Source organism: Ambystoma mexicanum, chromosome 3q, assembly GCF_040938575.1.
Source record: "Ambystoma mexicanum isolate Mex_15411 chromosome 3q, UKY_AmexF1_1, whole genome shotgun sequence".
NCBI classification, from domain to species: domain Eukaryota; kingdom Metazoa; phylum Chordata; class Amphibia; order Caudata; family Ambystomatidae; genus Ambystoma; species Ambystoma mexicanum.
In genome coordinates this window covers 768,462,111-768,476,888 of record NC_090926.1, presented here as the reverse complement: position 1 = coordinate 768,476,888, position 14,778 = coordinate 768,462,111, and positions in this window count along the sequence as shown.

Genomic DNA, 14,778 nt, shown 5'->3' with positions numbered 1-14,778 from the left:
TCTGGGGGGTCCAATTCGGCCCAATGGTTATTCAGATGCAGAACCGCTTCCCCCAACCGCACATTCCTCTGCAAGGGCTGGGGCCGCACATGAGCCGGAGAAAAAGGATCAGGAAACGGCGTCTCGGCCGGAGCTCGGCAGATCAGCTACCGCTCGCCATCGGCGCCAAGCCACGCCCCCCGACAGCCAGTCTATTAATAGTGCTCCAACCATCCAATACCATGGGTTCAACAAGCCAGGCCTCCTGTAAGGCTACTACACTAAGATTGTCAATGTGATCAAAGAGACCATCTTGCTCATACAAATGCTGATGACCTCTGGTGTTCCAATACATCAACAAAAAAGGGAAGCTAGGAAGACTGCGTATTCTGTCTCACCATCTCAGCCAGACATTCTCATTGATTTGCTTCACCTTGGTGTCCTTTTACTCCCCTGCATCCATGGGTGACCCAAAGACACACGTGACACCTGACAGTGGCTGTGCAGAACTTGAATGCCTTTAATCAATGGCCCTACTTGGGCCCTCATCCCAGGACTGACTGACACCTGTTTACAGAGTGCATGTCGTGCTGTGCTTGAAATCTGTTTGCTTCAAAGCCAGTGATTTCTTTGTCAATGTGTTTTGATGTTCTAAGATTGATAGTTGCTCACACTCTGTTATTTGGACTTCTGGACATTGACACTGGGGGGTCCATGGCGGTGACCTTGTTCCATACGGGAGTTGTCAAGGCTGTCATGTTTCTTTACTTTAATGCAATTCATGTCTTTGCAAACTTAGAATGTTGTTTCAGGTGTAACGCTGTGGATGCGAGACAGGTGCAGGTAAGTTCAAGTCACTTACAGGGGCACATGTTGTGGTGTCGTTGGTGGCAGGGAGTCGGCACTGTGTGGAATGATTTTCTATTGCCTTGGACTGAGGTGAGCGGGTCCGGCTTCATGGGTGCGTGGACACATGGTGATGGTAGGCTGTTTTTACATGGCAATCAGGGGGGTACTGGTTGTGGGGTGATTGTTGTGAGGTAGGCTGTCACTGTGGGGTATGTATAGTTGAGTTATCCTGAGGTGAGCAAATCTGGCTGCATGGGTGCAGGGACACATGGGGATGGGAATCCGGTGAGTGTTTGCTTTCAGTTTTGCATGTGTCTTGCCTGCCATGCGGCATCCTGTTCATTCAAATATTCATGACATGGCTACCCACGCTGGCAGTCCACTCCGGGCACTTCTACCCCTTCTGTGGGTCTGGCCCAAGACAAATCCACACACAGCACACATTGCAGGCCATTTGGGGGATGCCATGTTCACCCAAGAAATCAGGCACACACCATTGGCCAGGTGTTGCTCTTTGCCATGGGGACATGTACCATGCACGGTACACCATCAGATATTTTGCTACCTGTGGACATCTGCTCACTGCATCTCAATGCTCCCTTCATTTCATGGCTCAATGGTCCCTGTTCAGTCCAGTACCTCTGAACTCTGCCTTCCCTTCATCTTGCCTGTCCCCTGCTCCCTTTTTTGTGCCACTCTCCTTGACCTCTCATTTCTTTCACTTACCTGCTTGTCTCTTTTATGCGAGTCGACTCTGTGCCCTGCCTCTCTCTATGAATGCTGCCTCTTTGCCCAGCTGCCTTCTGCTGTATCCTGTCTCCACTGCAATTGATGAGATGTTTGCATTCTGTCGTCTTGGACATTCCATCATCGGCTCCCCTGCCAGAGTTTACTGCACTGTCCTGATGCCACATTAATCAGGGGATGCCATACCTTGGTATTGGGAGTGCTTCCAAAAGGATTCTGGGTTTCCGACCTCTCAGTGATCTCTATTTTGAAGTCCACTCAGTCTCATTCTGACTCCAGCAGGGTCAGAGTGTTCACAATGAGCCCTCACCAGAAAAAGGGGTAAGTTTTACCTGGTCATTCACTGAATGGCACTTAGGAGGGCAGGCAGTGTAGGTGTTGTGGGTGGGAAAGGTGTCCCTGTGTGGGTGTTTTAATTGCATTGGCCTGAGGTGGGCGGGTCTGGCTGTATGGGTGTAGGGACACTTGGTGATGGGTGGCTGGAGAGTTATTGCTTGCATTTGTGCATGTTGCAGTGTTATTGGGTGCATGGATGTGTTACCTGCTCTGACCTTGTGTTGTTTTTGCCTACTGAGGCATTCTGCGAGGGTTGCTGATATTAAGGTGAACAGTGCTGTTGAATACCTGCACGCAACACGTCAGCAAAGTAGGCTGTTTTTTGTAAGCATACAGAGGGGAGGAAGGATACATTCCAGGGTAAAGCTGCAGCAGGCTCACAAGAGGAAAGGTGTGAGGTGAGATGTGCATCTTTCTTGTAGTGAACCTGTAATTTTTGAATTATGTTTGACTATTTTTATGTAGATGCGTATTTTGGGCATAATTGTTGTGAGGGAATGGAGTGGCATTTCAAGCTGTATATTGTTGTGAGTTACACATAGGGTGGCCAGGACAGCCCACACAAGTGTTGGTTGTGGTTTTCATTTTGTGCTGTGCCTTCCCACTTGCTTTCTCCTGTGTGTTTTTGGGGGTGACCATGTAAAAGTGGATGAGTATTTCGTTGCTGTGTTGTGTGCTTTGGTGGGTGCAACATGGGCACTGTTGTTTACAGTTGCTATGACTGTGTCGGTGTTAGTTGCAGTTAATTTTATGGCTTTGGCAACGCACAGTTTGCCTCTCCCAGACACACATTCTATGGGTGTTGACATGGGCATGAAGCCTTCGCCCCAAGTCCTCATTGAAAGGCACCAGGGATGTGGCTTCACTGTGTGTGCTCCACAGGGGCTGATTTTCATGAGAAATATGTTTGCAGAAGCTGATTGCGTGCCGGCTCTCCCTGTGCCCTTTGGCCAACTAAGGGCAAAGGTGGTGCCTGTTGCTGAGGGCGATGACCCTCCTGTATATCGACTGGTATGCCACATCGTGTGGCAATGTTGTGCAGGACACATGCTACCGCAATGATTTTACATACTTTTTGTGGGGCATATATAATACCCCACCAGAGTGGTCAAAGGAGCGGAAATGTGACTTGAGCACCGCAAATGTGCATTCGACTATACCCCTAGTGGCTATATGTGCTGCATTGTACCTCACCTCGGCTGGTGTGGCAGGATTCCAGAATGGAGTGAGCAGGAATTCTGACAGGGGGTAGACAATGTCCCCTACAAATGTATAAATGAGTGTTATTGGCATTTATTGTCATGATCTGTTGTTTAGTGTGTCACGTGAGTGCATGTATGTGCGCATCTGTTGATACTCACCAGCAAGCCAGGAGTTGCCATATTCTCCCGATGCCAGGGCCCGGTAGAGTGGTGACTGGTGGTAAATGTAGCTGTCATGTGTGCTTCCAGGAAAATTGGCATTGACTTCCATTATGACTCTGTTTGCATTACAAATTACATGAACATTGATTGAATGCCAATGCTTCCGGTTGCTGTAAATGCGCTACATAAATTGGGGGTGGGGGCTATAGCGCAACATGTGTAAAATCAATGGCTCCAAGTACACGTGGGAAGTGTGCAACAGCATAGAACTCCTGCCACACTCTGCCTTTCCTGCAGTGTGTGTGGCATGTGTATGTGCCTACGCACACACGCCAGTGATGTTATGCAGGCCAACACCTGGTGGAGACAGCAGGATTGTGCTGCCTGAGATATGCCGCTAACTATGCCAGTGGTGAGCTGAAAGGAGCCTGTGGCTATCAAATGGAGTGCTGTCAGCACCTTTTCCATGGGGGTGAAGGCATGGTAACAGATGGTGGGGATGCAAGGTCTTGATCCCACTCCCTGACCAGGTCTAGTATGACATGAGTGGGAACCGGTACCTTGCATACACCTTGTCGTCTGGCATCCCAAATAGCATGGTGCGTGGTGTGAAAATCTGGGGTCTCTGCATCCTTCTCTTCCTTTTGTGTCCATCAACGATGGCTCCCAGTATTCCTGCATTCATCGTGGCTGACCAATATTTGAATGGTGTGCATTGCGTGCTTTATAAGCGTTGTTTACTTTGCGTGCTGCACTTTGCGTGTATTATCATGTGGCAGTGAGATCAAGAGGTTTGCGCATTACTTTTCCCGATGTGATGTTGTGCAGTGAAATCCATAAATTCTGTTATGTTTGTGTTTGGATGGGCATGTGGTTTCTTGTGTGACCTGTCCCTCAACATGCCCACGTTTTTCCTTGTGCTTCCTCAATTTGCCAGAAGAATGGGTAATATTCATGTTCTGTCCACTATTTATTTTGTTGTGTTGGACCGTCCCACACTTTGCATGGAGTATCGCACACATCGGTGGACTGCACGAAAAGACGTGACAGGCCCGTGCAAAGCCACGGAAAGGGGCACAGTGTTTTGCGCACTGAAAAGTGCGCTAAGTCACTTTTCAGTGCACAATAAATTCTGTAAATCAGGCCCTAACTCTCAGAAGAATGATTTGGAAAAACACTGGCAGGCACTTTGAGTGCAAAGTTTGATGGCAAGGCTTGATTAAAAGCAAGCTCAAAGAGTTCCCCTGAGGAGGTGTTTTGGACGGAGAGGGGTAGGAACTGGGTGGGAATGGCCATATGGATTAGTCAATGGGTGGGCAAATAACCAAACAACACCTTCAAGCTGTGTGTCCCTCCTCGTATGCCATTCCTCCCAATCTGAACTCTAATGCAATAGTTTAGGTCACCTAATAGCCCAAATTAATAAAAGAAAGTGATACGGATCCCTACAAACTAATCTAAATGAAGGAAATAATGTAATTAAATGATGCAAACATATTTTAAATCCATCTTCAGTTTTCACTGTCTGGGCTACCTGAGCTGACCTGATGCTTTATTGGCGGCCTGGCACACTGTGTTTGCCTTTATTGACGGAATAGCAGCAGAGTTTAAATTTCAAAATATAGAGGAGCGCGCCTTGAGCATCCCTGGTGGCTGCTTTACTCATATCCAAGGGACCAAGCAGCACTGCCCATGGATGGCGGGTGGTATAATAATCCCAGCAGCATCAGTATTATATGTATAAGCACACACACTCAGACACTATTCAATTGTTCCAGGGCTAGTAAGCCCCTATTGCCTGCATACCCCTACTTCTTCAGACGGTGTGCGCAGGTCGGGCTGGTCGGTGTTGCTGCGCAGGAGTGGGCAGTGGGGCAGCCATTTCTGGGGACGGCCGGTGGCAGGGGCGCTGACTTTTGGTTTTACCAGAGGCAGATGGGCTGCGGCTGTGGGGGGGTTACACAGGGGCAATAAAACATAAAACGTCCCATTCTAAACCGTCTCATTCTAAGAATAGGGACTATTATGAAAATAGAATTTCCCGTGGGGTGCCTGGGCCCCGGAGCACCCGCATACTCAGCGCCCCTGTTCGATGGTAGGATCATATTCTATGGCATCACAGGATTCTTCATATTATGCATAACAATCTTTACTTCTGAAACCAGAGCAGCAAAGAAAAAACTTTTACATGCAAAAAAGTTTAAGTAACAGAACTAAAACAGTTCACAGTCAATGTAAGGGGAGCTCCCCAATCCAACATGGAGGAAAGGTCAGGCCCTGCAGGTGACCAATGGGCAGAGACCATCCTCTAAATATGTCCTTTACTTTAATCCCAACTCCTCTTTCTTTGCTGCTGACACCACAGCTAAGTCACTACTAATTTAGTTGTACCTTGCATGTTAGTCAGTAGTAGGCCTTGATTGTATATTAGCCTTAAATGGTGTAAATGTATTTTGTAATATGTAAATTATGGTACCTTTCATGTTGTAAGGGAAGCTTTTCTGCTTTGGTATCTTTGAATCCGGGAGGCCGCGTGCGGCCATTGCTTTTTTATTAAAGGGGTTGCGTTAGCATGTTAGCGCGCTTGGGAACCTCTGGGTATTAAGCGTGTTCTATATAACTGGTGATATCTTTTTAAAATTAATTTAGCTCACGCACGACCCTCTTTCATTTATCACGCTCTTCGATTGAGCGTATCTACACCGACGTGCGCCGGTCTGACAGAAACTTCTGCTTCAGACCCAGCGCGCACGGGCCTCAATTAATTTAACACACTCGTGGCTGTCCGTATCTTCAGCGGTGCGTGCCGGTCTGACAAAAGATTCTGCTGCAGACCCGGCGGGTACTGGAAGATCTTGCAAACAGAAGCCTTTAAACCAGAAGTACCTCACTTTGCGTTCAAGCGGAGCCAAAATCTAAAAGATTGCTTGGTCCACACATATCCTTGTTCGACAACCAAGAAAAACACACAAACCAACCTGTGGAACCTTCCACCCGTAGTAGGGCACTATAGATGCGGGAAGTGCTTGGTCTGCAGTTTAACATAGGACCAAAAAGATGTCACCCTAAATGGAATCATGTGGAAATACAGAACCTTCACCAACTGTGTAACAAAGTGGAGCATATATGCCATCAAATGCCGATGCAACTTGTTATATATAGGAAAAAGTAAAAGTGAGATAAGACAGCATATTTGTGAGCATCAATCTTGTCTAAAGAACTCAATAGAAGATAAACCAATGGTGGCACATTTTGTGCAAAAGCAACACAAACACACAGAACTATGCTGGTTTGTCATACAAACAGTCAGCGCAAAACCAAGAGGAGGAGATCACGATCTGGCTTTGAGGAAGCTGGAACAAAAATTGATCCACCGTCTGGATGCAGTAAAAAATGGATTGAATGTATCCATAGAGTGGAATTTGTTCTTCTAATCTACCCACTAACAACTGATTAAATATGATATGACAGTGAGATCAACACTAGTCATATAGATACCCCCCCTTCTAAGTCTAACCAAATATGTGATAACGGGAGTTTGTTGTGATTTCTTAAATAACCACATGATAAAATTGTAATTTGCATGAACCAATCACATATGCAACTGTGAGTATCAGTTACGTTCGGTGTAATTACTTTTATGAAAATCTGTATAACTGTATGTTACAAATTTCTGTGCTTGTGTTTAGACCATGTCACCTAATAGCATGAACCAGTCATGGCAAAGTAAGAAGACAATATTATGAGGATGTATTAAGGCAATGAGGTACAATATGACGTCTAACCTGAATTAAGGATAGACGTGAAACTGCACTAGAACAAATTCACAGTGTGGATACTATGTGACAACTTCCCACGTAGGTTGACACAGTTGATATGTAGTTATAAGACAGGCTGTAGCAGCTACAGAACTGTGTTCATCAGAATAAGTTAGTTGTACACACATCAAAACTGTGTTCATCAGAATACGTTAGTTGTACACACATCAAATCAGGGTAAGAATTGGTTAGGAAGAGCTGACTCATTTGGTATTTTCAAAAGTGAAAAATCACGACGCCACGTACAAAACACTAGGTAAACATTAATCAAGCCCTTAACAAGTCAAAATACACTTCTAACAATACATGTTCAATTGTTCTGGTATCAGAACATAAGTGACAACACGGCAGCCTGAATCATTTTTGGCAGGATAGCAGGCAAGAGATATATCCAAATTGGCAACAATACGTTGCCTAGCAACTCTTGTGACACGTATGCATACCCAATCAGGTACAAGTACGTGTCTGCGTGAGAGCGCATGCGTAGCATTCGGGCAGTTCTCCACGGCGTCCAGTTTTCTTGCCGGTACGAACATCTGTAGGTAAGTACACAAATCGATCTTTATAAAACAGATTAGACTGTACTAACAGTAGTATAAGGCAGTTACGGAGTAGAATTCCGTTGAACATACGGCGGGGCTCCCAAAATTGCCTCGTAACATATAAGAGTCCCGTTACTTGGCACTCAGTACATTATACGTACAAGAACAGGGATATTTATCCAAGACCGTGAGAGTTCGCAAGTAATCCCAGCCCATTTGTTCATGCAACAAAGTCAGGCCACAAGATATATTTGTATATATTTTTATATCTGCATATCAGTACAGTACAAGTGTCAATCAGTACACACTCATATGCATTAGAACACGCCAGCTAAACAAAATGGTTGTTAATAAGAAATGCATAGTAAACACGGCCAGTTGTCCTGAAATCTTCATATATTTTTTCAGATATACTCTGAGATGACAACAATCAAAGTCATCAACTCTACAAAATTTTGAAAAACGTTCGGTTTAATCCGACAAAACATAGGAAAATAACCAGTGGTATACAGGAGACATCTATGACAAGGAATACGGCCCAACACATTGAATAAACAAGAACAGGTATGCATGATATCCTAACTGTTTTAGTAGACTTAGACTTGCTTGTAGATACACCTAGTCCCACATTTTTAAAAACCCTTATTTAATACTTATGTTAGATTTGACCACCCAACCAAGAAAAGGTCGGGAGCAAGACATAATCATGGTCCCCTTCTCCCTCTCACCAGTCCTGTGGAAAGCATGAGTACAGCTACCACAACAGCGGCACAGATTATACACATGCTGAAAACACAAAAAGTGTTGACTGGATAAGTGTATTGGAACAATAGCAACACTATAATTCACTTCAGATACTAACCCCCGCTCACTGTGCATTTAGCATCCCACAAGAGCATTATATGATTGTATAATATACTGTATCTGTGTGGTTGACAACAGAACTGTTTAGAAATGTGGTTGTTTATGTGTTAAAGAGTTTACAGCCTGTAGTAGGCTTATTTTAACAATTTGTGTTTAATAAAACTGTGATTTTGTTGAAACAAAATAGTAGTGACCTACTAAATGAAAAACACAGAATAATTAAGTATTCAGTCAGATGTGGTGTATAGCATACCTGCAAGTGTGAAAGGGAGGGGTAGCCTGGGTCCATTCTTTATATGAATAGTTCCCTATTGTCATGATAGCTGAGTACTTGTTAAGGGCTCAGGTTGGCGGCAATGCTTTCGTCTGTTGTTTGCTCTTATTTGACCTTTTCAAGTGTGTGTGTTTTTTCTCAACTTCTGGAGTTGGTGGTGCAATGGATGGGTCTCTTTCTCCTCCTGAGGCTTTTCTTTGACTCGTCAGGTCCCTCCAACTGGTCATTAAGGGTCTCCGTCTTTATGGCTTTGCGCATTTAGCTCTTCTTGGTGTTTTCAAGGATTTCACAGGAATATCTCTTTGTCATCCGTGTTCCCTGGTTGGACTCTTCTTAGTCAGAATCCTATTTAGCAGCTAGCTGCTGGGTTTCAGGTGTGTGGCTCAACTCTTCCATCCCACTTCTGCCTCCAGAAGACGTAATACATTTCTGGTATATTGGTTTGGGTAGGTTTTCTGGTATACAGGTGTTACATATGACTAAGGACAATTCTGTCGTTAAGGGCAGACCACGGGTAGACACTTCTGGGTGCACAGGACCATCAAGTCTATTTACATTTGAGGTACACCTAGGTTGTTTTTTTTTCTCCTATGACATGTTAATAAAGTGTTTCCCCCTTTTTTCTCCCGCTTTGACCTTCTAATGAAGATTTGTCTTTCCAACAATGTTCCACCATTTCATATGTCTTGTTTTTCTAATACGTTTTCTTGTTATCAACACATGAGATGGGGCCAACAAAGCGTGCACCCCTCGGGTGGGTAGCTTTCTTTATCTCCAGGAGAACTACGTGTTTAACTTACTGTTGCTATGTAGGTTTCCTAGAAGATGGTATGACATTTAAGTGTTTTAAATGTGTTGTGTTGAAGAGGAGTTAGTACTAATACTGCCTTTTTTTCCTGTTATTCCTATATCAAGACCTTTTGTCTGGTATCCCTTTGTTTCCCTTTTGTAACTTGGTGCATTTGGTGCCCTGTGTGGAATTCTGGAGTTGTCACATCTTTCTCATTCTTTGCAGTTACACTGCTATGCCATTTAGGGCAGTTCCTGGGGAGCTTAGCCTAGAGAAAGATTTTGGAATCAGTTGATTGGTCAAAACAGAACTTTCAAAACATTTCACATTTTTTAAAATCCTTTGTATTGTATTGTCTCTATTGTATTAATCATGTTTCTAATTAATTTGATGCAAGGGCTTCAAACTTGCATTATATGAAGCCTCCTGTCATGCCATAGAATGACTAGTTCCTTGCACTAACGTGTGTGGGGGTTTAGATTCTATTAAAGACAGGAGGTGAATATTATCCCGCCCTCCCACCCTCTTTTCTGTTTTTTATTCCACCCACCCTGTTCTGTTTCATATTATTTCAGCTTCGGGTGAGAGGTCCTATCCAGAAGAGTTCGTGGTAGTGTCCGGTTACGGAGAGTTTGAGATTCCTCCAGTTTCTCTGGATCCCTTTTTTCTCAGCGCTTCGCAGTTGGATCGTTGCAGTGGGCGTCTGGTGCAAGACAGCTGCAGAAAGAGGAGTTGGGATTAAAGTACAGGACATATATTTAGAGGAGGGTCTCTGCCCATTGGTCACCTGCAGGGCATGACCTGTCCTCCATGTTGGATTGGGGAGCTCCCCTTACATTGACTGTGAACTGTTTTAGTTCTGTTATTTAAACATTTTTGTATGTAAAAGTTTTTTAATAGAATCTAAACCCCACTCTCACGTCAGTGTGGGGGATTAGTCATTGTAAGCTACAGCTCATGGACCCGAGTGGCGTTCACCTGTGCATTCGTGAGGACGGAAAGAAGCCAGCCGATGCACATGAGGCGCCAGTGTCTCCAACGCAATGTGCAGGCGCGCAGCTTGAGCAGAATATAACCCCTCTCACACCAGGGCAAATGTTTTCATGACTGCAGACAGTGCCCGTTAGAGCGGGATACTCAATCATTTCGGGATAGGGGGAGAATTACTTAAACTTACGTTTATCAAGTTGATATTTTTATTCCAGTAAGTCCAGATAAAGTTGCACACGCTCAAAACAAAATAACACAAAATAGACCCCATCATGGTGATTGATAACAAGGCGTGAATGGCAAGAGCACGCAGCTAGCCCCTATACATTAATGTATCCACCCCGTTGCCCTCCAAAAGTTGCCCCATGTTCCCCTGGTATCCGTTTTAGTCAGTCATGCCTGGATGTCACTGCTTAGATGGACGTGTCAGCCTCAAGAATGTTACTTTCTTGAAATTGAAAGGCTTGCCTCCCCACTCCCACCAGCCACTGCGAGCTGGCTCAGATAATCTGACTCTGGGTGGGCTTCAGCTGCCTGCCGTACCTGTGTGAGAAGGGATCAGGCAGGCTGAGGAGAGACGAGATCAGTTGAGATATCCTGGCTGTCCCCAATGGCCCCTGAAGCCATTTCCCAGGAACAGGGGGAAGGGACTGGATTCTTACCTTCTTGGAGAGCTGGGGGTTTCGTCCTATATATGTTTCATGGTCATGAGAATTTAACATTTATGTTTTGAACAATATATTATATTCACCATGTTTTTAAAATCACGTGTGGAATGGGGATTTTCATAGGTATGATGACTGGATATTTTAATATTACTAAAACCACGCTTACAGAAACCCACTAGTGTTCAGAGTGGCCATTAGGTTTGACTTCAGAGAGCTTTAGCCCTTGCCAGAATTCTTGCAGCAGCATATAGAAGAGCCCTGGTTTTGTCATGCAGAAAGAGTGAATCATGGTGAAAGCTCTGCTACAAGCTCACCATATTGTGGAAACTAGAGCAACTGTTACAGTGGAAGCTGGAGAGAGGTGCCAATTGTTCTTTTTAGGAGCTTCTTTTGTTTTTTTTTCTTAACATCAGTGGTCTGGTGCTGTTCGCCCTCCCCCCACGTATCCCACAATTGCAATTACTCTGCAGCTTACATTTTTGAATGCCTGGGGCCAGACCAAGCTCTTCTGATTGTGGCGAAACATGGCCACAGTTTATTATCACATATTTACAACCATAAACTTCAAAACACACATTCATTTTAATAAGAGAGACGATCGGCAGCACCTTTTGTTTAGTCTTCCTTCATCAGCACCCCCCTTTTTCCTTTTAATCACTTTTATTCATCTCCAGTCATCTCTCTTTTTTGTTCTTATCAACTTATTACCCAGCATCTTAGAGTCTCACCCTCGAACCTCCCTGAGCCTCCCGCTCAGGGTGAATCACATTGGCAGCTGCCACAGCTGGGCTGCAGGGACCGCCGTTATTATTTCTTTCCAGCAGCCAAGGTTGGAAGTTGACGACCAAACGGGGGGTGCACCTCTTTATCCGACGTTGCCTCCCCCCTGCTGTGTTAGGCTAACAGGGGCGCTACTTACTCATGTTCTTTCATATCCTCCGTTAGGAGGTTAATTTTGGCACTGCTAGATCGCCTGAGTAACTGCCACAACAAAAAGGTGTTTTCGCCCCTTTGACGCCCCTATCAATGTACAAAATTGCTTTTTATTCACAACCTTGCTCTCTTAGAGCATCTACTAAATTCAATTAAAAAAGGTCCAACCCAATCTTTGACAGGGGAATACCATCCTTCTCATAATAACCAGGCACTCCTAGATTTTATCAGCCCGTGCCTAATCGTGGAAAAGCCAGCCCACCCTGCAAAATTTTGCCGTGCCCATGTTCAATATTTTCCTTGACTTTTCCACTGCTGGATCTGATTTTGCCCCTTTTCAAGAGAACCTAGATATCATCTGGGACAAAATCAATTCGCAAGCCCCCAGGTGCTTGCTCGAGAACCAAAATGTGAGGCTCATTTCCTTTAGCAGTCCCCCCCCCCCTGTCCGTCTGAGCCAGGTTGTTCCCACCTAGATGAAAACCCAACGTGTTGGGAGGGGCTTCCTGCTCAGTGAACCTCCTCATCATGCTTTTAAGTTCATCTCATCTCATCACTTACATGCCAAACCATTGAATGCTGGTCTTACAAAAGGCCCTTTCTTTTATTCCTCCTGAAGTTTGCCCATTCTGCTGCTCTCACTACGAACGAGTGACCAATCCACCATGCTATTTTCCTGTTATTTGTTGCGTCCTCTATTAGGGGGAGAAAAATATATGCCATCATTTGCATGAACAACATCCCTTCAATCCGAATATAATTCTTGTAGGCACCCGGTTTCCATTGCCCAATATCCTTAATTTCTTGAATGCTTGCCCCTGACCCTGCTGCCATGGTGGCTGCCACTTTTCTGAATGATTGGGTTCCGTAATGCTTTGGGTCACTACCCAACCCACTCAACAGCATGTCTATTACTGTCCAGAACTGAAAAACCGTTAATGGTAGACCGTTTTTGTGGTCCAATAGGTTTTTTGCACCCACAGGCCTGACGGCCATAACATTCCTTAACAGACAAACTGGGCAGCAGCTGCCATCTTGTACGCACTGCAGCTGGACCCATTGCCCTACCTGCTTGGTCCGTCTTTGACCTTCTCAGTAATATCCTAACCTCCTGTTCTGGTATCACCTCGTCAGCCTCCCTCAAGCTCCCTTGGCCATCACCTGTCTTGTTGGCCGCAGCGATTTCACTTACACCAAAGGCCCCAAAAAATGTTAACACGAACACGAACGCTGCTCTGAAGAGTTTCATCGCACATTCGTCTGCACATACCTGTGCAATCTTGCTCATCATTTCTGCTAGGTCTTGGAATGTAATGGTGCGCCTGCGATATGACTCTCTGCATTCCAGCCTCCCCAGCCTTTCATGGCTGCCCTTAGAACCTCACTTTTTGTGGGATCCTTGACTCCTGTGTAGTCCTTCTTTATGAACTCTATGACGTCCTGTTCCTGAAATACTTCCCTGGATTTCATTACTGTCATAAAGTTGTCAAAGTAACCCTTGTATCGTTGCAACATACCTGGGTCCAACGAGTTCTCCATGAGTGTCTCTAGAACATCTTCGCTACCCCCCGGGGCCACTCTGGCATTACTGTCATTTCTTTCTCTGCCCGCGGTGCGAGCGGCCTGAATATCTGCCACCACAAATGAAACAATGTGTCAGCTATGCTGTTCTGTACACGTGGTATATGTCTGGCCCTCAGCCAGGTGAGCGTCAAAAATCTTAGCAAGGCAAGCACCATTGGGCAATTCACTGCTCCATTATTCACAAGTTGCATTGCCACTTTGTTATCGCCCCAGAGTGTGATCTTCTTGTTGCCCAATCTCTCTTGCCAGATGTAAAAACTAACTGCAATGGGAAACAGTTCAAGGAAAGTTATGTTCCCCGATAGGTTCTGTTATTGACATGCCACTAGGCATGAGCTAGCGCACCAGATTCCTGCCAAAAAGGCTTCAAACCCCAGACCTCCTGAGGCATCTGTGAAATGCTCAATCTCTTTACTAGACTGACATGGGTCCCTCCTTACTGAAACCAAGGGACATAGATTCACCAAAATGCCAGGTGTAGCAGAAGGTACATCACAGACCTAATGACATCACAGGAAGTGATGTCACTTGACCTTTGACCAGGATGGCATCAGTTCCTCTTTCACCCTGGTGATATTACCGAAAGTAGCTTGCAGGAGTACAAAAGTACATAAACTTAAACATTTTAAAATACCAAATACGTACTAAAGCAGACAATAATATTTTAGATACCAACCACATTTTAACAAGGGTGCTGGCTTCACATGCCATTGATGGAGTCATGATATAAGAACCCCCAGGGGTTGCCGATTCAGAGCAAGGGGTTGCACGAGAGTTGCAATTGCGACCCCTGGCGACCCCTAATTGACGTCCCTGCTGAAACTCCATAAAAGATTCAAGGAAGATTTCCCAGACCTGCAGATCTCTTTTCACCCGTGTTCCCAATCCTACATGGTGATGTGCTTGCATCACACCACAGTCTTCCGGGCATGCCTTCTAGCAAATACTATACCCGCTAGGATGACCCTCCCTGGAAAGTTAAGTTGCCCCATCAATTTCTACAGAACTGCTAAAGTTACTTTCTCTCTTCTTCTCATTTC